Here is a 23,948-nt window from a genome sequence, read left to right as displayed (position 1 = left end):
GGACCAAGCAAGTAACTAAATTCATACTGGGGTTTTGAGAAATGGAAGTGGAAGTGTAATGAACTTGGCGGATGAAGATATTCCAAAGGGACACTATGTTTCTCAATGTGACTGTCAGACTGTAGAAACAGTGGACACCAAAGAAATGAAAATTTCCCCAGGAATCTCATGCTGGGAGAAGAAAAAGGTGTCAGCTGGAGAGGGAGCTTGTCTCCTGGAATGAGATTTCACAGGGTTCTAACAACTTGCCAGACTGCCTTAGGGGATGAGACTAAGCCCAGACAAGGATGGGTCAGCAGTGGGAAGGAGCAGGACTGCTTAGATACACACATCCTTGTCTCCTGTTAAACTTTACTGACACCCAGGACCAGGAGGCTGTATGTGGATGGGGGGCAGGCCTGGCTGTCTCCTGTCCCTCTGCCAAATATGCTCACATTGACTAAATTTTTTTTTTTCTGCTCTCCCTTTCACTTTACTTATTGAGGACAGCGAGTGTCTGGGCCTGATTTGGGGCATAGGTTGTGACTCCCAAGAACAGACCCATTTGGTTCTTTTGTTCCCTCTCAATCATCTCAAAGCAGAACCATTCCACTGTCTGTCTGCTAGAGCGGCAGGATTGGTGGTCAGATGAAAGCAAGAGCCTGTGAATGCCAGAAACCTGGCAGGTGATGGGGAAACACAGTAGTTACTACATGGGAGAGCAGAAGGTGGGGGACATGTGGAGTGAGGGAGGCTAGGACAGACAATGGGATGAGGGGAGAGAGAGAAGCTCCACATTCCAGCCACACAAGGGCATGCCAACCTGCTCAGCAGGGAGAATGCTAAGGGATGCATGCCTATCATGATGACATCCTCTTTCCATAGTCACATTAAAGATTTTGTCCATTTACTGATGGAAGTGAGGACCTCATTCAGCCCCATATCATATGACCGTAGTAAGAAAATGGTTTGAAGCCTGCTACTGTAGAGGGTATCCAGAGGACTGGGACACACAGCCAGGAAACCGTAATGGCTATACAGATTGCTTCTAGTCAGGACCCGAACCTTTGATCATGGCCATGTCAGCTTGGCTTTGGAATGTATTTTGTGCATATCAAACATGTTTTATTTAACTGATTACAGCTTTTAGAAAGCAATCTTAGATGTAGCTTCCATGAACATCTTTTGAGGTCCTCAAAATGCTTGTTTCTTTTTGTTTTTGTTTTTGATTTTTTTTTTTGAGATGGGATGTCATTGTCCTTAGATAGCACCAGGTCTAAATGAATAAGACAATATGTCAAATATAGATTCTCTCATTCAGAATGCCTTGCCAGAATAATGGGCCTGTTGGGACTGGCTTTAATAGAGGCCCAAGTAACAACTAGTTTTGAAATGAATACTTCATTTAGCATGCATTTTTTTTTGCAAATAATCTTAGCTCCTCATGCCCTAAGAGTCCTCAGATACTTTTCAGAGTATATATCCTTTACAGTAACTAGTGCTACATTAAATAATGAATCGTAGACTGATCAGGAAGCAGGCTGACGTCATTGCTGAGGATGCCTCTTGGTGTTTGCACTGACAGCCTGTGAAAGCTATCTAGATGTAACTTTCCACTTTGATGTTTTTAACAACTTGGCTGTAATTTAACTGTATTTCACATTTGTTTAAAATGTAGAATGTCTTCCTGTTTATTAAAGTGATTGAGTTGGCTGCTGAGGTGGCCTAGCGGGTAAAGGAACTTGTCATTAGACTGATAACCAGAGTTTGACCCCAGGACCCAGACGCTGGAAGAAAACTGACTTCGGCAAGCTGTCCTCTGGCCTCCAAGCACACTATGGCACACACCCTACAATAATAAATATGATTTTAAAAATTATTACACTGTAAAAATTTTGTGATTTAGGTGATCTGCTTTCAAGATCCTCTTTTTAACAAATAAATTCAAACATGTTTGATAGTGTTCTCATACTCACCTGCGGACCACCTGGATGTCAGTACTCAGGAGACAATGTTTGCGGGAGAGAAATCAGGCTTCTTCTCAGGCTGACATCTGAGAAGACAGGATGATGCTTCTTCAGGGTTTCACCTTGAGCACTCGGTGGTACAAAGAACTTTTATAGAAGGGTAGGATGGGAATAGTCTAGAGATCAGGCAAGTAGCATGCTAAGTAATTTTGTCATACAGGATGAGGTCTTGCCCTCCAGGACTTGTGGCTCCAGTCCTTCCTTTTCTCTAATTATTGCTCTTGACCTCCCGGGGCTAATTAAAAGCATATTACTTCTCTCTAAGTTAAAGAATGGAGCAGGTTTGGGACGTAGCTTAGCGGTAGACTGCCTGCACGGTACGCTGGAAGCACTGGCTTTAATCCTTGATGCTGATAAAAACAGAAACGGAGTCAGAGCAATGTTCATGTTCCATGTTAGCTTGAGCCCAGATTTAAAGGATGGGTGGGGGGGGGGCACATTCTAAAGGTCACCCGTTCCTGTGGGTTCTACAAATATGGAGAAAGATGACTTGGCAGTTGACATCTTAATCATTTAGATGTGGCTTCTCTTTAGGATCTAGGATGCCAGGCGAAGATGGAGGGAGAAAGACCTTACTTTGCAAATGGCACCTTGCAAAGTTTTGGCCAACTACGTGTTGAATAAGAAGCTCATCCTCAATATTTGCATTTGGACCTCAGGGGTAAGAGCACAGAGCAGAACTGGTCTGTTCCCTCTTCCTAGCTACTCTTTCTTCCTTCCTGACTCCCTCCTGTCCTTGCCCCTCCTTGTTGGATTAGTTGCTGATGGTACAAATTGAAAGGTGATCCTTGCCCTCAAAGACCAGGAAGAAGCTCACTAATGTTATCTCCACAAGATCATCACATTCTTTTATGCATGTGTCATCCTGGTAGAAGCTCTGCCTGGGCATCAAACTGGTCTCAGCTCCATACTAGGTTCTCAGAATTTAAGAACTCTGCTCAATAAACATTTATTGAGTATCTCTGCTCCACGCTGCAGGCACAAAGATGAGAACTTCAGCTCCATCCTTTACTTTAACCTTGGGGTGACGTATCCACCAGTGTTATGGGACTCACTGACCTCCTGTCCCGTGGCCACGTGTATACCTTCTCTCTACTCTTGCTGGTTCCTCCTCATTTGTTTGGCATTGTGTGCTCCCCCATAGCCTTCAGGTCCCAGCTCCAAAGCGGCTTGTGAGTGAGGCTTCCTGTCACTGTCTAACATGTACCCCAACATGCAGGTTTCGTGGCCTCTCTACTTCATTCTCCCTTACCCTTCTTATTGTCCCTTTACGTGGAATATCTGTTTCTTTTCTATGAAGTGAGTTCTGAGCAGCAGGAACTTAGATGTGTGGTTTTCCCCCACCTCATCCTAATCCTCCTGGAGCATAGTCCATATTTTATGATGATTGGCTGTTTGAATCACATGTGTGTGCAGGTATATTTATGTGTACGAAGGCCAGAGGTTAACCTCAAGTGTCATCCCTCAGGTGCCATTCACCTTGATTTTTAAAGATGTCTGACAAACTCCCCATTCAGCTAGCCTGGCTCCCCAGCTAGCCCTGGGATCTGACGGTCTTCACCTTCCCAGTGCTAGGATTACAAAGGATTAGATGTGTACACCACTACACTGGGCTTTTTAGGTGTGTTTTGGGAGATGGAACACACGTCCTTATGGCTACACAGGGAGCACTTTACCAATCAACTTCCCTAGACCTAGTATCTGTGTCTTTATCTTGTTTGCAGGTCTGTGCACGTGGGTCTAACCCTGGCTCTGTCTCCCAGACCTCAGGTGCCCACTTGGTCTCCCCCCACAAGCATGCGCAGTGGGTTGTGAGTATGATCCCAGCTTCTCTGACAGGCTTTTAGCGGCTTGCAGCTCTGAACTCGGACTGGTCTTAGCTGCCTGGCTCCTGGCTGTTCCGCAGATGAATTTGTTACAACATGTTCTGCCTGTTCTTCCCGTGACTTAGACCATAGCTGCCTGTCCAGATTCTGGCCTCCAGTGTGTATCAGGAACGGTCCCATTGCAGCCTGCTCCAGTTAATTAACCTTCTCTGTGTGACAGCCTTACAAGACTGGACAGAAGGCAGAACCCCCATGATGCTCTGTGAATTAAAACCCCAGTCAGTGGAAATGAGTTAAGTTGGAGGTTCTTACCTTCGACATGCAGAATTCTTGAATTTCCGACTCCAAAGAATTGTCTAGAAAGCAATTGGAGGGATGTGGAAACATTTTAGAATAATTACTGAATCCTGAAATTACTTTCTTAAAAGCAATCTTCAGAGGCACTCGTGCATAATAATATTTCTGGTCTGAGCACTAGTGGTAAAATGTTGGGGTGCTGTGAATCACCTTTATTCCAAGCCCCTGACCAACGTCTGAGTTATTAATTCCTTGCTTAGCTTCTCATTATTATCTTTCTGTCCAGAGCCCACAACACGGCTCAGTGAATAAAGATGCCTGGCCTTAGCTACATGACCCGAGCTCAGTCTGCAGAGGAAGGAGGGAACTGACTCCTCAGCATGCAAATTGTCCTTCATCCTGTGCTATGGCAGGTTGTGCACCGTGAATAAAATATAACTAAAAATTAGTTTTTCAAGTAAGTCATAGTGGCTCACACCTGTTAATCTAGCACTTAGAAAGGTGAGGCAGGAGGATTACCAAACAGGTTTGTCTGTGCCGCACGGTGAATTCCAGGTTAGCCTTGGGTTCGTGTGTAAGTCCTGACTCCAAAGACTTTTTTTTCTTTCTTATTTTGGTTTCTTAAGACAAGGGTTCTCTGTGTAGCTCTGGCTAACCCAGAACTCACTCTGTAGACCAGGCTGGCCTCAAGCTCACAGAGATCTGTTAGTCTCTGTCTTCCTACTGGTGTGTTAAAGGCACCACTACCACTACCACCACCTGGCTAGAATTTTTTTCTTCTGTATTAAAGTCGAAGCCATTCAAACAAAGTAACCTCAGGTTCCTAAGACCTGCATACAGCCTCTCTGTGGGTTCTGTAGAGGTTCTGATGGAAACAATGGGGCAAGACACCCTGGTGACTAGAGGAAGCAGCACCCCTACTGGGACCCCAGAAACTGCACTACCTTACAAACTTCATCAGTCTCTTGGATGCAGATTTTTGGTTTGAGCACCATCCTCAAGTTGTAAGTGTGGGACAAAGCGAGAGAGACCAGCTACCAACTCTGTTTTCTTAAGTCATACAGAGCCATCGTGGTTCTCAGGGCTGCCGCTAGAGCAGCGGCTCTTAAACTCCGGGCCACAAACCCTGGAGGTCCAACGATCCTTTCACAGGGGTGGCCTAAGGCCATTGGAAAACACAGATATTTACATTATGACTCAGAACAGTAGAAAATTACAGTTATGAAGTAGTAATGAAAATAATTTTTTGGTTGGGGGGGTCACCACACCATGAGGAACTGAATTAAAGCTTTAGGAAGGTTGAGAACCACCAGTGTACAGGAAGGAGCATGGGATCCACCCAGGCACTCAGTACCCGCAGCCTAGGCGAGGGATCCTTCGGCTGAACGGTGGAGATGGAGAGAGACACAGGGTGTTTCTTGGTGGAATGTTTCCGAAAAGGAGCCAGAACTCAGGCGTGGTATCCCAGACACCTTCCTCCCCCATTTCCCCACTATATGCTAAGCAAGGAGGCAGGAGGAGCCCCTTGGTTTTCTGGAATTACATGGCATTAAGAGCATTCCTGTAAGGTAGGAGCTATTAAGTTAGGCTTTATTTTTGTTTGGGGGTGTTGGGGATATGCCTGGGCTCTCATGCACGCTAGGCAAGCACTTTACTACCGAGCCGAAGTTGGGCTTTAACATAGGCTATCAGATGAGCTTAGAAGTCCCCCTGGGCTTCTTTATTATCTCTAGCACCTGTTCCTTCCTGCTGCCCTATTCTGCATGCTTTGTCAACGCGCGAGGTCCAGGTGTGAGGCGTCCCTGTGGGCCTCCCCTGGTGCATATTCCCTTCCATGCTGACAGGTTCCTGCCATAGTTGGGCTCGTGAACTTTTGGGAGCAGGCAAAAAGAACCCGAGGGAAAGGCCACAGTCTAGACTCCTTTCTCCACCTCTCCATACTGAGTCCTGAGTCGCAGCTGGGTCACCACCTTGGCCAGGCCAGCTGCTCCAGCCTGCGGGCACCCGGGCTCCAGGTCACACCTGATCCCTGCTCAGGTCCTGCTTCCGCGCGGGGAAGGCAAGACGTCCAGGTGCTCGCTGGTCTTGGGTGGGTCAAGGGCGCGTCCCGGTCCCCCCACCCCGCACCCAGGAGTTTTGCGACTGGGGACAGACAGACAGACACGGACGTGCGGGCCAGGCTGCCGGGTGGGGTGCGGGAGGGGGCGGAGTCGCCGGGGAGGGGCGGTGCCGTGGAGCAGAGCTCAGCCTCCCGCCCCCTTCAGCTCTTGGGTCTTTGGGGTGACACAAAAAGCTCCCGTTCGGTGACCAGCGCTTGGCGGAGGGTGTCCAATCCAGGACGCGGAGGGTGGCGGGGCAGATGGAAGGCGCCGCCTGAAGCCAAGGGAAGGACGGGCCAGGAGCTGGGCTGCGGAAGGAGACGCCGCCACTCTGCCCGCGCCGCCCCGCAACCCGCGGCGGGAGGAGCAGGCGGCAGGCGGCCCTCAACGCGCGTCTGGCAGAGCGCGGCAGGCAACGTCGACCCCCGGGATGCTACTCATGCTTCCCATGCTACTGCGGCCACAGCCAGCATAGCAAGAGTACGAGCCGGCGGCTGAGAGAGGTCAGTGAGTTTCGGTTTGTTTTCCGGCTCTGTATGCTCCCCGGTCCCGGGTGCAGAGGGGGCGCGCGGGAATGCCTGCTCCTAATGAAAACCGGGAAGGGCAAAGGTAGCTTAGGATACATTTGGGGGTACCTCTTGGACTGTGATTGGGGTGGCCTATTTGGGTGAAAAAGTGCCGAGCTGGAGTGGAGTCTTCCGGGGAGGTGGTCCCAGGAGTTGTGTTTCTCCCGGGCATTGCTCGAGTTGGGAGCGCTATGGGGCCATGACAGCTGCCTCTGGTTCCGCTGAGTCCTGGGATGCCCCCTTGGAGCTTTGGTCCCGGGAGCTCGCCTTGTGCATGAGCCGCGCGCGCCCTTGAGGTGTGAGCGCGCGCGTCCATGCTGTGCCCCCCAGCCTTTCCAAGCCCCGGGTAGTCTCCTGCAGTCCTGTCCTGCCTTCCCAGTCCACGATGTCCTGCTAGAAGTTGACCCCGAGCCATTTTTGGGAAAAGGGAGCCGAGTGGAGGGCCAGATTCCAGGGGTCTTTTGTGCGGACCCAGGGGCCTGGGGCGCTTGCTCCTGGAAGGACAGCGGCAGGACAAAGCCAGCTGGACTTGTAGGGAGCTGCTTGGAAAGCTTTGGTCTGGGATCCCGCCTACCGTGGGGGTGTGGTGGGGGGAGCGCTGCACAGATTTGGAAACAGTAGGGTAATTGACAAAACAGTGACAGTGACTTGAAGAGGTGGTGGCCCGGGCAAGGAAAGGATGCTTGCGAATTGCAGCCCTGGTGACTATGCGCCCCGCATTGCCAGCTCTGTGGATTAACTAGTGTATTTTGCTAGTGTATCTTTGCCCCAAGATGATGGTATTCTCCATCCGTACTCCTATCTTTCTGAGGGATTACTGTTGCTGGTAGCTGCTATACCGCGGGAGAACTTGGGGGCGGGGGAGACTGCAGAGGAGCTGGGAGGTGGTTATTTATTGGGGAGAGCCATGATGCCCCTTTCTTGCCCTGACAGCATTCCACCCCTCAGTCTCACCTTCCCGGGACACCCACTCCTATCCCAGTGTCCCTGGAGGGTGCTTGGATTTCTGTCTGTAGCGCGTGTATCTAACCCCTTACTGCATGTGTTTCACTGCAGGCTGAACAAAGCTGGGTCCCAATCGTGCTTCCTGCTTGTCAGCCTCTTGCCTCCCAAATGCATATGCTTTCCACTTGATGTCATCACGCAGACGGGGGTGAAAGGGACGCGTGACAGATCCAGGTAACCCCGATGATCTGTGTAACTGCCTGTGCGTCTCTGGGTTATTTGGGCCCACAGTGCTGGCCCAGGACTGCTTGGGTGGTTTCTGCTTCCACAGCATTCCCATTTGTGAAGGAGTGGGGGCTGCCCAACCAGGCAAACAAAACCTGCCCTATCTAAGGAACTTCATTTGAATGTCTTGTTCCAACAACAAATTGCAAATGACTTCATCCTTTCCTTTTGGAGAGGCCACTGGGGGCGGCTTACATTGGAGTGTATTAGTTCCACTGGATGGTGGGAATTTTGATGCTGCCCCTTCGCAGACAATTGTACCTAAATGTGGGCTTGGATATAAGGCAGTCTTTTGTCGACAGTAGGGACGTCATCTAATGATATTGTAGGCAGGCTGATAATTGTGAAGCCGATGAGGAATCTGACCAGTGCTCAGTTAGGGCACTGGCTGAGTACAGTGGCCGCCTTAGGAGATAGTACTATTTCTCTCCCATCTTTTATTGTAATAGTATTTGCCATGTCGTGAGCAGGGTGGGTTGGCACCAAGTTACTGGAGAGGTTGCTGGGAAGGAGCAGAAAGCCTGGAGAAGGCAAGCTTCAGTTAAGTTTCCACTTGTAGAAATATGAACCATTAGACTCTCCTACATTTTATCTTTAGGGTTTGTTTGTTTTTTTTTTTCCCAGAACACTCTGGCCTGTTCATCTCTTTTCAAGGATGGGTCTATTGTGATCAGCCTCACCAGATCAGAGATTAATTTGACAGAGTGCATGGAGACCTCACCTTCACATGGACCAGGACACACACCTCTGCATTGGCCTACAGAATCCCACACAGGGCTAGACTTAGGGCTTCCTTTCCTAGGATGTCAGATTGCAGAAGGCCATAGGTTACCGGGATCTCTTGCCCTGAGACCGCATCAAGGACTGCAGCGGATGGTCTTTACCGTTTCCCCAGTTCCCTTTCAAAATAAAGTGTAAGGAACTTGAGACACTCGTCATTCGGGTCTAGAGTACTTTTACCTTGAAAGGTGACTTTAAAACAAGGAGTGGCACCCATGTGAATCCTATGGAAAGCTTGGAAAATGCTTAGAAGTGGAGCAGTCATGTGGCTCTTGCTGAAACAAAGACTTTGGGGAGACAAGATCCCTATAATGGTGCTAGGATGGAGGTATTCTGACAAGTGATTTTTCTGTCAGCAGTAACTCGGGGTGTGCCCTGGGCTGCGGCAAGAAGGAAAACCACGTGATGGAATAACAGAGAATGTAATAATGCAATAGAACCAAGGGTGTGGCTTTTTTAATAGAAAAAAAAACTCACCTACAATTTTCCACCTAAGAAAACAGTTGCCTGCACATGTAATTGCATGTCCAAGAACAAAGATAGCCACAGTGTTGTATTAGGTTTTACTGTGATTTTTAATCATGTGCTGTCATAACTCATAACGGAATGCTGCATTCCATTGGCTCCCCCACCCCCCATGAAGAGTCTCTTTTCCCTGGGAATTTAGCTTTAGGTTGGCATGGCTAACCTTTGGTTCCAATGCTTTTCTTGGTTCTCACTTTCTCATTCAGCAGATGTTCTTGGGCACTTAATAGATACAGGTCTGTGAGAGGTGCCCAGGGTTGAGTGATGGGTAGAGACACAGTCATGAATCACCCTCAGAGAGCTCGTAGGCAGAACAAGAAATGCAAGCCTAATTGTAAGGGACTGAGATAAGGGAAGAGCCTCCAAGGAGGCTCATGCAGCCTCTGCTTGATGATCTTTGTCTCTAGGGTGCCCTCTACTCCCTAAGTGGCTGGGCTGGGTCAGAAGTAACCTTTTCTTTATGAACTTTGAATTCTTCAGTTGGGTTCTCCATGGCTGCTGAGGCTTGACCAATGTACAGAGGTCATTCTGTTTTCATTTTCTCTTGACTACTGTTCTATACCTGCTTCTCAAGGTGCTTCTCACACCCTGCTGTGCTTCAAGTTTGAACCAAAGTCTACATTTCTGTGTTACCAGATTTAGAAGACAGCTGGGACAGGTAGACTTTTTTGGGCTTCTTTCCAGTCCTTTCCAGCAGCGATGTGTTACAGATTTTGCTGTAGTAAGGAGTGCTCCACATGTCCCTGCCCGGCAGCTTCTTCCCTGGGTTTACTGAGTAGAAAGGCCAGGCTCTTTGTAGTCACTCAGACCCTAAACTCACTGTACTCAAAAGAGGAAGAGGCTCAGGTGTCAGTCAATCCCGTAATGCTCCCCAGAAGCGTGTTGCACTGTTCTGGTCCCGAGCAAGCTCTATGAACTTTTTAGCTACAATTCAGTATTTCTTGCATGTAAGTGGGAAGAACTGGGAACAGCTGTGCTACATTAGAGACTTAATACATTTCTTGTCTCATGGGGCCTGGCTCAAGACTTGGAAGGCATTTGCTGTTCCATGAGGAGTTATTAAGTAAAAGAAAAATGGTTAAGTATCTTAAAGAGTCTGGTCCATTGACTGGAGAGATGGCTCAGTGGGTAAAGTGCCTGAGGACCAGAATTGCATTCCCAGCTCCCAAGTAAAGCTGAATGTCAGAGAACGCATTTGTAATCCCAGTGTCCCAACAACAAAGAAAGGAGAGACAGGAGACTCTCTGGAGGCTTATATGCCAGCTATAAGCATTTGCAGCAGAGAATGACAAAGAGACACCCTCTCAAACAAGGTGGAAGGTAATGACCAATGCCTTGGTACTCTGACCCCCACATGTTTGTTGTGGACATGCACACATGTAAACACAGGAATGTGAATTCATATCACACATGCACATACACATCATATACACACATGTACACATACATTAAAAACATAGATCTTCTCCAAACTGTTATTTACTAAAGTGTTAGTATGTTTACTTATATGACTATTTCCTAATTATCAAAAAATAGAGAATTTTTTCTATATGACTATTTGGGGTGAGGTTTGCTTTGCAGCAATAGGCCAGTAGTTATTTCCAAGGCCAATGCTAGCAGGTTGCATGCCCAGCCTTATGTAACACGGAAATGTCTTTTGCAGACTTTTTCTCCCTTACCATCTGCTTCTTGTCTAAGACTTCCTGATTTTGTTTGGAACAGCCCAGGTTAGAAAAGGAGTGGCAGGTGGGCCTAGAGTCACCCAGAAGGTGACCTGCTGTAGCTAAGACCTTGGGAAAACAGAGGAGAACAGGTAGGGAGGGGCTTAGGACAACTCCTGTAATTTTGATAGAAAAAACAATTTGGCCAGAAGGCTTTTTCAGGTCAGTGGACTCACAGGACACCAGAGGGTTCTAGGATATTCATATTTTCATTAACCACCATGCTGGCTATGAGGGTGGTGAGTTTTAAATCATGTCTTGCCGTACTCCCCATACAAAGAACTGGGTGCTGTGGACCACGCCTTGCAAAGGCGTGGCAACCCTGGCTGTTTTCAGAGAGACAGTTGCTTAAACACCATTGCCCACTTTGAGATGACTATGTGCATAGATTAGACTCTTTAAGATTTGATATGCACTTTAACATTAAGCAGAGAATCTAGTGAAATAGTATCGCTTTTGTCACCGTGAAGTAATTTTCAATGATACACAGAAGCGACATGGTAAACCGAGTTAATCTCTGAGATTGCAGTGCTTTAGCCTAGTGACGCAGAGGCCACCCTTCCAGCGCAGCTTCATCTGAGTGCAAGGCTGGGAGGAGGAGCAGAGAGGGAGTCATGGAGGAGGCAGCTGCAGGGTTAGGCCAAGGGCGAACACAGAATGAGTGAGAAAGAGAAGAGAGCCCTGTGAGACTCACCTTGAAGGACATTTAAGCAAATTCAAAATATATTTCTATATTCTATGTGACCTCTTTAATGTACTTATGAAGTTGATTATTCACGTGGAGGACACTTGTGGCAAAAATGGGTGCTTCCTGCCTCCTGCCGTCACAAAGTCCCAGTAGTCAGAAAGGGGTGGGGGAGAAGGCAAGGTTCTGCTTCTTCCGGGGGCTCTGCTCTGCTGTGGGTCCCAGGAGTCAGCGCCCATGATTTACATATATTTCAGGGTTTTCCTGGGAGGGAGCGTATGTTCCTATTTTTCCTTTCATTTTCTCTGGTTTGACCCCAGAATTCCTTTCCAGTCTTCATTTCTGCTTATGTGTGTGCACATGTAGAAGTCAAAAGACAGCTTGGTGTTGTTCTAACTCAGACACCACCCACTTTGGTTTTTCAGATGGGGTCTCTTACTGGCCTAGGGTTCTCTGAGTAAGGCTGGGATGAGTGACCAGCAAGCCGCAGGTACCTGCTTGCCTCTGCCTCCCTGATCTTGGTTGGCATTATAGGCATGTACCACCAATAATTTTCCCCAAACTTAGTTGCACTTTTCTTGGTTCTTGTGCACTGTGTGGCCTCAGGGTCCTTCCTTTTCCCTCTGCCCATCCCATTGCTAATGGCTCACTTCTACTCAACATCTAACTGGGTCATTTGATCCCCTAGTGATCCTTCATTATCAAAATTCTCTGGAAAGATTGTCTCTGTTGTCTCATTTCATTCAACCTCTTCATTCATTTTCATTCATTCATATTCATTTGTTCATTTATTCATTCATCGTTCATGACAGAGCACTGTACTGTTAGTCTGTATTGAACTGTCTTTCTGTTTAGTTACTATATCATTGAAACTTATCAAGGCTAATTAACATAAAGGCGGGTGCTTTAAAGAGATATCCGAAGATGTCTTTTGCCATTAAGCCTCATCTCCCCAGAACCCTAGTGCATGAGACCCTTGCAGCTATTGCCCTTCTGGGTCCTGCCCCGCAGTGAGAGAGGGTAGCCGAGGTGCACTTCCCTCCAGGGGACGGCAGCCAATGCTATCTATATGATCTTTTTCTTCAAAAGCTCCTACAACATGAGACCTGGATGAATCTCACACCACTTGGTATTTACCACCTTGTTAATCCACAAGGAGTGATCAATAAATACCTTATTGTTGGTGAATCTTTGACATAGGAACTGATTTTGATCTACCACCATGAAGGAATTATAGACACTTTTGTTCTATATTCTTAAAGATTAGAAAGAAGTTTGTTTCTAAAAGTTTTCTCTTGTTATGCCAAATTTGAATTCCAGGCTGCCCTTATCATAGCACTGTGATTGGAGAGGAAAGATTCTTATTGTTGGTCATTCTAGCAAAACTGGTCTTATTATTTCAGCCTGCTTTTGTCCATTACTTACAAAATCAATCAGTCAATCAATCAACCAATCAATCAATCTTCTCCTTGGTGACACAGTGCTAGCAACACGAGGACTTCCCGTCTCCCCAGATGCCCATGCAAACGAGTGGTGATGGCGCCCGCGGGACTGGGAAACAAGGCTGACCACCATGCCCTCTCACAGTGGTCTTTCCGCTACCTGGCTTCTTTTGATTCTAGAACTGCCATGACCGATCGTGAAGGAGAGTGTTATTACTGCGGAGAGAAGTATGTTCAGCTTCTGGGAGCAGCTGGGCAGGAATATATTCATACAAACTGTTCTCAGTTTGAAGGACAAAGAGTACAGCTGAGACAGATGTCTCAAAACCAGTCTGTGAAGTGAGGTTCTTTGGCAGGTGTGCCAGCTGCAGCTAGGTTCTGTTTGGGTTAGTAGTGTGAGATTACAAATGGCTGGAGAGCTAGATAGGGTGGCACTTCCCTTCAATTTCAGCACTTGCTTATTTTACTTTATTTTTTTATTGAAATAAGGTCTTCTAGAACCCATGTTGGCCCCAAACTTTATATGTAGCTAAAGACAACCTTAAACTCCCATTCTTTTTCCCTTCCCAGTGCTGGGGTTACATGTGTGCACCACCTTACTAAATGTATTTGTTTATTTTGTGGTTTGGGCCTTGAACCAAGCGAGGTAGAGGCAACAGGTTCAGAAGTTCAAGGACAGCCGAAGTTATTTACTGAGGAGCCTGGATTACAAGAAACTCTGTCAAAATAATAACCACCAAAATAACAAAAACCACACAATCAAACCAAACCAAACCAGCCAACCAACCAACCAAACAAACAAAAAAACAAACTAACAAACAAAAAACTAATTAGGAGCATATTAGAGAACTTTGTATCCTTTGGAGGGCAGGGTCAGCCATAACTAGATGGAGTGGCCCTCTGTCTTCTCCTGCCCTATGGCACTGATCCTTCAAAACCCACAAGGCCGGATCCTAAGGGAATATAACTAGCACTTGAAACATTGATCATCAGTGAATACGCCACATATCGGATAAACAGTTATATCTATTCAGGTAGTGGGTGCCTGTCTTTACCAGGTGCCATTCTAACAAAAGTCTCTATTTTGTTACAGTTTAATGTATATACTTAGCTCAGTATTTTTGTAAATACAAAGCTAAAGGGGAAGATAATGAAAGAAATGTGTCTGTCTGGTGCTATCTCTCAATTTCTGATTTCTTACCATGTGTTTTCATGGCCCTGCTCCAGGGGAACGATTTGAAGCAGGGAAGTTTTAAAGTGTGGTGGCGTTGTGTTTGACCTTAAGTGACTAAGGACTGAGTGGGCATTGTTTCATTTTAAAAGTGAGAGAGAACCAACCTCCTTGAGCTGCTGTGAGAACAAGACAGACACAGACAGACAGATAGGATATTGATAGATTATTAGAGATTACATAGCATGTTCTACATGTGGTAAGCACCAATAAATGCAGCTATTATTCACTTCAATTTTATTCAACATCTACCACCCATCAGTGAGGAAGCCTGGTCTAACCAGCAGGGAAGCTAGCCTAGGAGATAACTTCCCCTAAATATTTATAAGCCTACAATAGTTACAGAGGGTTCCCTTTGTACTTTATTGTCATTGAGGACTTAACATTGAAATATTGGGGCATCTCTTTGACATTTTTCTCAAGTGGTTTGTAGTTTCAAAGGAACTACTGCCCAGGAGGAAGCTGGAGCCAACTAGAAGCAGCTAGAGGCAACAAGTCAGAAAGAGAATGAGGAAGCCAGAGTTGCTGATCTGACTTAGGACAACAGCTCCTTTCTCCAAGCCCAGTGAAGGACACACCAGAATGATCTTGTTGGAGCATTGAGTTGGTACTTGTGCTTGCAGTCCTAACAAGCCAGTTCCTTAGCATCCTCAAGAGGCCAGTTAAAGAGATAAGCAATAGAGGTCGAGCAAAGGCTCAGCCATTAAAGATCACTTGCTGCTCCTACGGAGGACCCAGATTTGGTTCCCAGAACCCACACAAGCGCTCACAGCCATCTGTAACTCCATTGGCTGTAACTCCAATGCCCTCTGATCTCCATGAACACCAGACACATTGCTACATATACATACATGCAGGTGGATACTCACACACAAAGAAAACAAATAAATCAGAATTTTTAAAAAAGAGACAAGCAACAGTGAAAAGCAGAAAAAAGAGATTTATTTGCTGTGGGTACATAGGGAAGAGGGACAGATAAAGAGATCCAGTGATCCCAAAGTCCATCTTCGGGGTGCTGACATGAGGGTTAGATTTAAATAGAAGATTCAGGAAGTTCTGGTGCGTTGTTGACCCATCGCTGTCTCAGCTCCAGCTCTCCTGGCATGGGGTCTGACAGGTTGCAGGCGCTGCGTGAAATCTCTTCCTGGGACATAAGCTCTGCGCCCAGGCTCCTGCTTTTTCCTTACCTTGGTATGAGAATCTTGTAGAAATTTCAATGCCTTGGGCCACTGCTTCTGCAGTCTGATAGCCAAGGGAGAGGCCAGGGGTTTGTGCAGCATGTCACTCGTGTTAGAACCTTGTTAGTCTGCCCCTTTCCTGGGCTCAGGGGTCTTGTGCAGAGTTTGCCCAAGGCTGTCTATTACATAGGAACACCTAGGTCACAAAACTCCATTTTAATGCTGAACAGTCAGAAGGAAACTGGGGCAAATTGCCTTTCTCCATAGAAGTTCTGTTGTGGATTATGGTTGTTGTATGCCATCCTAAAGCAGACATTGTGGGCATTTGACCGGCTCAGGCATGAGGATGGTGAAGGGCAGGATTGGACCGAGCAGAGAGAAGGTGACCTGAAGTTGTTGGAGCCCTCACTTGGGAACCTGCATTCTGGAATGGGTCTTTGCTTGCTGCTACTCTTCTGTTCCTGGTTTTTAAAAGAAAGATGCTTTAATGAAGAATATAATAAATAAATAAAAATATACTAGAAACAGAAAGCTAATGAACTATTTCAGAAATCGCCTTTACCAGCGGCTGCTCCTGAGCTAGCCCAGGCTGTTGTCCAAAGCTAGGAACATGGTAAGCACTCAAGGAAGACTTGCTGGAAGCAATGAGTTCTTTAGCAATTACTTAAAGAGCCACACAAAGAAGGTGTGGCGCCTCTTCATCCTGAGGTCCTGGTCAGGCTGTGGTTGCTGATCAGCGTCAATGTCGAACCAGTTCACACCGAGTCTCTCGTAATTTGAGGGGTGTGATTCTAGATGTACTTTGCTGTCTTGGTGCAGTGGCATCTGGAGTATGTTTATGTAGGAGTCTGTCTTCGATGTTTTTCTTCTTAGGGAAATCACACAGCCCAACAGACAATCAAACTGCCTTGTCTTTTGTTCGAAGCAGGGATGTTTCTGGAACTTGCCCAATGTTGTAAACATGACAGAAGCGTGGGCTTGTCTGGGGATGTTGTACACACAAGACCTCATGCGTTCTTTCCAAGGATTCCAGAGGGATTTCATGATGAGTCTGCTGCAGCACCTGGGGGAGGAAGTGAACTAGGCCTCGCTCCATGCTCTAGTATCTCTTGGGAAGAAACTGCTAAGACCTTCAGTCCCACAGACTCTCTAAGTATTTACCAGATGTGTTAGATGATAACCCTGGGATCTCTGTCTCCTCGGGAAGGACAGCAATGCATCCAAGGCTACTATGCTGTTGTGAGCAGAGTTTGCAGTGGATTGCCAGCAACTGGTATATTCCGTTAGTTTGGTGGTTGTTTCTTCTGCTACCCTCATGAATGCAGCATGTGAGGTAACTGTAAGGCATGCTTGCCAGTTTTTCCCATGGAATCATTATGATCACTAAGACATCATATTCACTGTATATTGAGGAGCTGGATTTCTTCATTCTGTGTTACCTCACCTAAGTAAAAGGCAAACAGATTGCTTGTGTGAGGGGAATCTTGGGTGAGCCGATTGCATTTAGTGAATAGCCTTTCTAAAAGCAAAATGCTCAATACTAGTTTAGTTGGTGCTTTCCTTTCCCTCCAATGGTAGAACCAGGTCTATTAAAATTAATGGTTTATCTACCCTTAGGTTTTTTTAAATAACAAAATAGTAATTAAGGTATTTGAGAATTACATCCTGAGGTAGTTGTCACACTGTCCTGCAAGATATTTGTTAGTTTGTCATGGAAAATGCCTTCACTAAGAAGGAAAAACAACTAAGTTAGGTTTCAGATCCTATATCACCTAATGTGTGGAGTCTGCCCTTGGCGTTTCCAAACCTGCTTTTTTTTTTATTGTACCCCATAGAATGAGATTCCCTCATGGCCAAGTCTAGTCTGCAATGGAAGAGAGACACCATGTAGACAGTCTAGAATTCCTTGTAAATTGGGAGGGCAGCCCTAATCAGCTTTGACATGTAGGCTGATGTAGTCAGTGCCACTTGCCTGGTCTTTCTTTGGTGCCATGTGGGGTGGCAGCATGAGGTCCTGTAGCCATTTTCCTGAAGGCAAATGTGACTCAATAAAGAAACAAATTTCTTCCTTTTATAAGTTTTCTTTTTTGGCTAGGTAATTGGTAGTATTCTATATAATCTGTAGTACTGAATAGTTAAATATATGTTTTCTCTCCCAAGCTTATCACAGAAGTAGTGAGACGGTGATGGGAAGGCAGAGTGGCAGTGAGAATTTTTATAGAAATATGGTCATTCCAAAGTTTGGTTTTATTCTCAGAATCAGAAGTCTCTGCTGTTTCTGTGGTGATTTCGGTTTCATTTCCAAGCGTCTTCTCAAGCCGGTTGAAGAAGTCGCTCACTGATAATGTCCACCACATGACATGGTAGGCTATCAGAGAATTTTCTTCCCAAACATGTAGAGTTATAAAATTTATTTTACAAACTGAGAGCTGTTGGATGGTAGGTGTCAACTCCAGCACACATGTGATAGATTGCGCCCGTCCTGTACTTTACGCACTCTGGTTTAAAGTGCCTGAAGACCAGTTTGTCTGGGAGGCTAGAACTTGGGAACATTAAGTGACTTGTCTCAGGGCACATGGAATGCTTATGCCAGAGCAGTCTATGGCCCTGGGTGATATGGTCACATCTGTTTTCTTTTTTGTGTGTTTATGTGTGGACAGCAAAGGATGATCTCAAGTATTGCTCTTCAGATGGCATACATCTTTGGTTTTTATTTGGTGTGCATTTTGTTATCAAGTAGACAAGGCTGGCTTGCTAATAAGACCCAGGGACCCAGCTATCCCTAGGTCCCAAGCACTGGGATTACAAATGCACATCACAATACCTGACTTTTTAATTCAGGTTTGGGATCTGCCTCATCCCTGTTGCTTGCAGCACTGCATCAGCTGATCTGTCTCTGCAACTCTTGTCTGTCCTTGTACCCTCACCCAGTAGGAGCCGTACTCAAAACGGGGGTGAGGAGCTAGAAAGGGAAATTCACTAAAAGATGCTTCACTACCACGTAGTTTAGTAAAAGAATCAGAGCCCCACACGAGCCTGTCTTTGGGTGCGAGGTTGGCTCGCTGTTGGCTCAAGAGCCACCTTTGAGAACGTTGGTGTCAAATTCTTTCGGGAGTTTAGGAGTGGCTTTCACTGTCGCTTGAGCATTACACTGTGCTGGGTAAGCTTCTGGAAAGCCTGGGGTGTGAGCTGTTTCTACAAGTGTCACTTTTTGAAAGTCAGTGTGTGTTATTGTGTCAGATGAGATGCCAGGACCCATACCTTTCTTGAATACAGTACCAAACCCTACATTTGAACAGAAAAGCATTTACAGCCATCTTCTCTTACTATTGCCCCTCATTCCAGAAAGAATGAAGTCTGTCTTTTGACAGCTCTGTTCCGTGAGTCATGCCATTTCCTTGTATGCCGAAGAAGAGCTGTAGGATGTACCCCCGAAGGCCTCTTTCCTCTTCACCCGTCTATTGGTCTCCTCCCAACTCCCACAGTCGGAATTCCCTCCTTCCACTGTTTCTTGTTAATCTCATTCTCTTTCACTCTGCATGATGCTGCCATAGCCTTCCATTGTGAATTCTCTGACTGTTGGGACCTTGACTTGGTAAGAAGTTCTGCTGAAGGAAGGAGAGATTAGTAAATGACCCAAGCGGGACCGCTGGGATTGACTAGTGGAAAGTGATGGTGGATTCCAGCATGGACACAGGAATGACTGTGACAGAGACTAGCCCATTGAAATCTCAGCATTTTAACAGTGGAATTGGATGTTTACTTGTTGTGGAGGCACCTAACTGTGCTGTGGGATGTTTCATAGAGTCCCTGGATTCTACCCACTAGGTGCCATTGTCTAACAATCTGATAAATTTCTATATTTTAGGAGATAAAATTACCACCAATTGACAGTCTATATATTAGACCCCAGTTGCTTATCATCATGGGATGTACACAGATGTGAGATAAAGCTCAAAGAGGGGTGCTTGTTTACAACTCCTCTTGCTCTGACCTGCTGATCAGCTGTTGAGGGTCCAGGGAGGTCTCTGGGTAGATGACAGATGGAAAAAACTTGGATCCCCAAAATGACCATGTGGAAGAGAGCCCCTGATAGCCAGCAACTTAGAATGCAAGGTGAAGAAGAGGCGAAGTGTTTTTGCATGAGGCTGCTGAGATTTGGGGACACTTGCTTTAGCCTTCAGCCTACCCTGACAAACCTTTCCTGACACCAGGAAGAAGGGAACCAGCTGAAGCGTATGGGCCAGTCTTCCAGGTATGAGGGAACATAGGGATTCCAGTGACCATGGGACAAAGGCCAGAGCTTCTGCGTGTTTGTTTTGTATAGAATCAGCCTGCTTGCTATAATTCATGTAAATTCATGTAATTCATGTCTAAAATTAAGATGATAAAATGAGTTTGTTATTCCTAGCACTGTAATCATTTGGATATGAGAGTACCTCCCTATGCTTTGAGTAAACAGTGATCGAGCATCAAGTTTACTAGCTGTTTTGATCTTGCCCCATGTATCTGAGTCTGTAGTGTGAGACAAGTTGAAGCCCTTATGGCAGTGCCTGTTTAATGTATCTTAATGACAGGTGTTGATGCCCTGCAGTCACAGCTATTAACCACACCATCAATAAACAAATCACGGTATCATTTGAGCATCTTTGAGGCAGACTCCGGTATTCAAAGTCCTTCTTTATGATGTGGCTTAAAAACCTGGGCTCAGAACTTGCTTATCAGACTAAACTCAGTGTACAGTGCTAGGTTTCTTTTGTAGCAATTATCTGTGCTTGCCTTTTTGTCGAATCATTGGCCAAAATATGTAAGTCCAACGGTTTCCTTCGGGGCCCATCTGGATGGCAACAATGGGTTTATTTATGGACACAATGGCTATTTGTGCACCAGCCTTTTGGTGGCTGAAAGCTTTCTGTTGGTTTGACTCAGGGCCTCATGTGACTGCTCTGTTGACTAGGATTCTGTCCATTCTATGGAGGGTCACTCTCGTGATGAATTTCACCTTGTCTGTCACAACCTTTGCCCGACTACAGAGGACAATCAGACTTGACAGCAAGTCAGTGAAGTCTTTCTAGTAACAATGCTGTAGACATCTAACTTACAAATACCTTTATTTATCTGTGTTTTGTGTATGAGTAGAAACCTCACAATGGTCCTGCAGGGAAAGGCAGAAGGTTATGTCAGGAGCACTGAGATACAGGTGAGCACCGTCAGCTAGAGAAGTTAGCTGGCTCTTCCCTGTCACAAAGCTGGGATTAGAACACAAACACAGCTCTGGAGTTAGTGCTCCTTGTGGTCATTGCAGAATGCTGACTCAGCCCTCACTCTGCCCAGAGATTTGTAACTTCATCTCTGGAATGAGCACTTGAGTGTGGCAATGAAAATGTTCTTGGTGTTGTGCCTCCTTATGTGTAGGTCAGGTAGTTTTCCAACTTGGCTAATGCCTTTTGTGTCATGTATTCTGTAACATTTCATGTCAGAAGGTCCTAACTTAGCAAAGCGATGGATTACTTCTCCTGAAAGAGGCTACCTTGCAGGAGTAAGAATATTTGTACACAGGATACAAATGCCAGGTCATACTAGATGATGTAATAGTACAGTTTTGGAGTTTTTGCGGGGGGTGGATAACTGTGTCAGAGAACCTAGGAAGGATTTGTGAAAAAAAAGTAGCATCCAGCATCCTTTGAAGACCAGATAGCGTTTGTTAGGCTGTACTGTATGGCAGGTGGGGAAGGCAGTAACAAAATCAACAACTGCAGGAGGTAGGAGACGGTGCATTTTATCCTCTGGAGAGAAAATAGTGTTTATGGCTGGAGCAAGGAGGACGTGTGGCTGGAGCATGGAGGATGTGTGGCTGGAGCATGGAGGACTTGTGGCTGGAGCATGGAGGACACGTGGCTGGAGCATGGGGAACACGTGGCTGGAGCATGGAGGACGTGTGGCTGGAGCATGGAAAACACGTGGCTGGAGCATGGAGGACGTGTGGCTGGAGCATGGAGGACACATGGCTGGAGCATGGGGAACACGTGGCTGGAGCATGGAGGACGTGTGGCTGGAGCATGGAGGAAACGTGACTGGAGCATGGAGGACACATGGCTGGAGCATGAAGAACACGTGGCTGGAGCATGAAGGACACGTGGCTGGAGCATGGAGGACACGTGGCTGGAGCATGAAGAACACGTGGCTGGAGCATGAAGGACACGTGGCTGGAGCATGGAGGACACGTGGCTGGAGCATGAAGAACACGTGGCTGGAGCATGAAGAACACGTGGCTGGAGCATGGAGGACACATGGCTGGAGCATGGAGGATGTGTGGCTGGAGCATGGAGGACGTGTAGCTGGAACATGGAGGATGTGTGGCTGGAGCGTGGAGGACGTGTGGCTGGAGCATGGAGGATGTGTGGCTGGAGCATGGAGGACGTGTGGCTGGAGCGTGGAGGACGTGTGGCTGGAGCATGGAGGATGTATGGCTGGAGCGTGGAGGACGTGTGGCTAGAGCGTGGAGGATGTGTGGCTGGAGCATGGAGAATGCGTGGCTGGAGCATGGAGGATGTGTGGCTGGAACGTGGAGGATGTGTGGCTGGAGCATGGAGGATGTGTGGTGGAACATGGAGGATGCAGTAGAAATGTGTGAGAAAGGAGGAAGACAGCTGGTGAGAATAGGGCCTCCACAGTCACTTGTCAGGAACATAGGCTTTGCATCCAGAGGAGAAAGTGAACATGAAGCTGTTTTTAGATGATGAATCCAAAAGTGTTTACTATGAATTGAAGAAGAGGACAAAAAGATGAGGATATCCCCGAGGTCCACAGAAAATACGGTGAAGGCCTGAGCCCTGGGGAGGGGGCAGCAAGAGTGTAAAGGGTAAATGAGTGCCCGGGGTCCTCAGAGGAAATTCATGATTTTGGGGTATGGCCCAATGGTAGAATCAGGTGAATGGATTTTATTTTTCCCTCAGAGTTAACGAATGGTGTTGACAAATTCCAGTTAAGGGCCAGACTCAGAGAAATCAGTGTTGACCTTGGAAATGGCATTGGATAGAGGCCAGCAGCACCTATGGGAGCCAATCTCCAAATATCCACACGACTCAGGCTAAACCACATTGTCCACAGTGATAAGGACTCTCTAGAAAGTTGTCTTTAGAAGGACACAGTTCAAAAAAACTGATGGAACAAAGGGAAAAAAATGGCTCTTAAAAGAGAATATTTTCACGCTTTGAAATCAATGGTGTTATGTTAGCATTGTAGGGTAGATTGATTTATAGTTATTGCTACCAAATTGATATGATTTCTCCTGGATTTAAACTACTTAAAATATTTTCCAGACTTTGTATAAAATTAGTCCTGTGATAGCCTGACTGGAGCATAGGGAGTCTGATGAAGGTCCCCTCTCCACACAAACAGCTGTGTAATTCTCCAGTTCCAGACAATACTGGAGCTGTTGGTTCCTTGGGAATCTTTTGCCCTATATTCTACCTTATGCAGATCCTGACTATGCCTAGCTTGCTTCCTTCAGAGGCAACCTCTGCTGCCTCCAGCATCCTGCAAGCCTTAGTGCTGCCTGTGCACACCCATCACCCAGCTGCTGAGCAGGCAGGGACAGATGTGCGCTCTTTGAAGGGTGGGCTTGGCTGATCTGTACATTTCTGGCTGTAGCTGGTTCTTTTTACTATTAAAAAGCACGAAACATTATATTTCTACCTAGTTTCAGATCTCCTTAAGGACTGTAGTAATAACATGCTTTTTATTTTATTGTTTGTAAAATTTCTCCACACTGTTTTGGATATTGTGTTCACCATGGTGCTGGTTGATTGAGGGCTCTATCATCAAGAAACTCTTATTTTTATAGACACTAATTTCAGCATGCTAGGTGAATTGTCATGGGTTGGTTGTTACCACTGACTTAGCCAAATGTGTTTATTGCTTCGGAGACATGGAGACATTGACATGTGAGTCTCTCTCTCTCTCTCTCTCTCTCTCTCTCTCTCTCTCTCTCTCTCTCTCTCTGTGTGTGTGTGTGTCTCTCTGTGTGTGTATGTGTGGTATTGAGGTTGACCCCAGGGCTTAAATAGGATGAATATGCCCTCTGTCACTGAACCTGCTCCCTTAGAACTAACCTTTGTGTAGTCAAACTGTGCAGAACTCTGTGCAGGTTGTAAGAAGAGTGAGCAGTGGTGTGAGGAGACAGATCAGTCGGTGGAGTGCATGTGAGCATGAAAACCCGAGTCCCACCCCTAACATCCGTGCAAGAAGATAGGTGAAGAAGCAGACACTTGTACCCACAGCAAGGGAAGGTGGAGATTGGTGGATCCCTGCGGCTCATGGCTCATCCTAGCTGAATCTGTGAGTTTCCAGTCAAGAAAAA

General features: G+C 46.4%; 1 protein-coding gene across 8 annotated transcripts in view; it reads left to right on the top strand.

Annotated features, from left to right (window-relative positions):
• The first annotated feature begins 6,368 nt into the window (after window positions 1-6,368).
• Window positions 6,369-23,948, top strand: part of Rnf152 (ring finger protein 152) — a 76,366-nt gene continuing 58,786 nt past the window's right edge. For 6 of the 8 annotated variants that reach the window (XM_048443849.3, XM_085688431.2, XM_048443852.3 and 3 more), the window contains exons 1-2: window positions 6,369-6,731; window positions 7,851-7,973. The gene's annotated coding sequence lies outside the window, so the exon portion shown is untranslated. Of the gene's footprint in view, window positions 6,732-7,850; window positions 7,974-8,648; window positions 8,939-23,948 lie in introns of all 8 variants that reach the window. The other 2 variants (XM_085688430.2, XM_085688433.2) reach the window with 2 other exon arrangements.

Source organism: Myodes glareolus, chromosome 5, assembly GCF_982192425.1.
Source record: "Myodes glareolus chromosome 5, mMyoGla1.1, whole genome shotgun sequence".
NCBI classification, from domain to species: Eukaryota; Metazoa; Chordata; class Mammalia; order Rodentia; family Cricetidae; genus Myodes; species Myodes glareolus.
The sequence above is the reverse complement of the archived record's forward strand: the minus strand, read 5'-3'. Positions and strand labels throughout refer to the sequence as shown.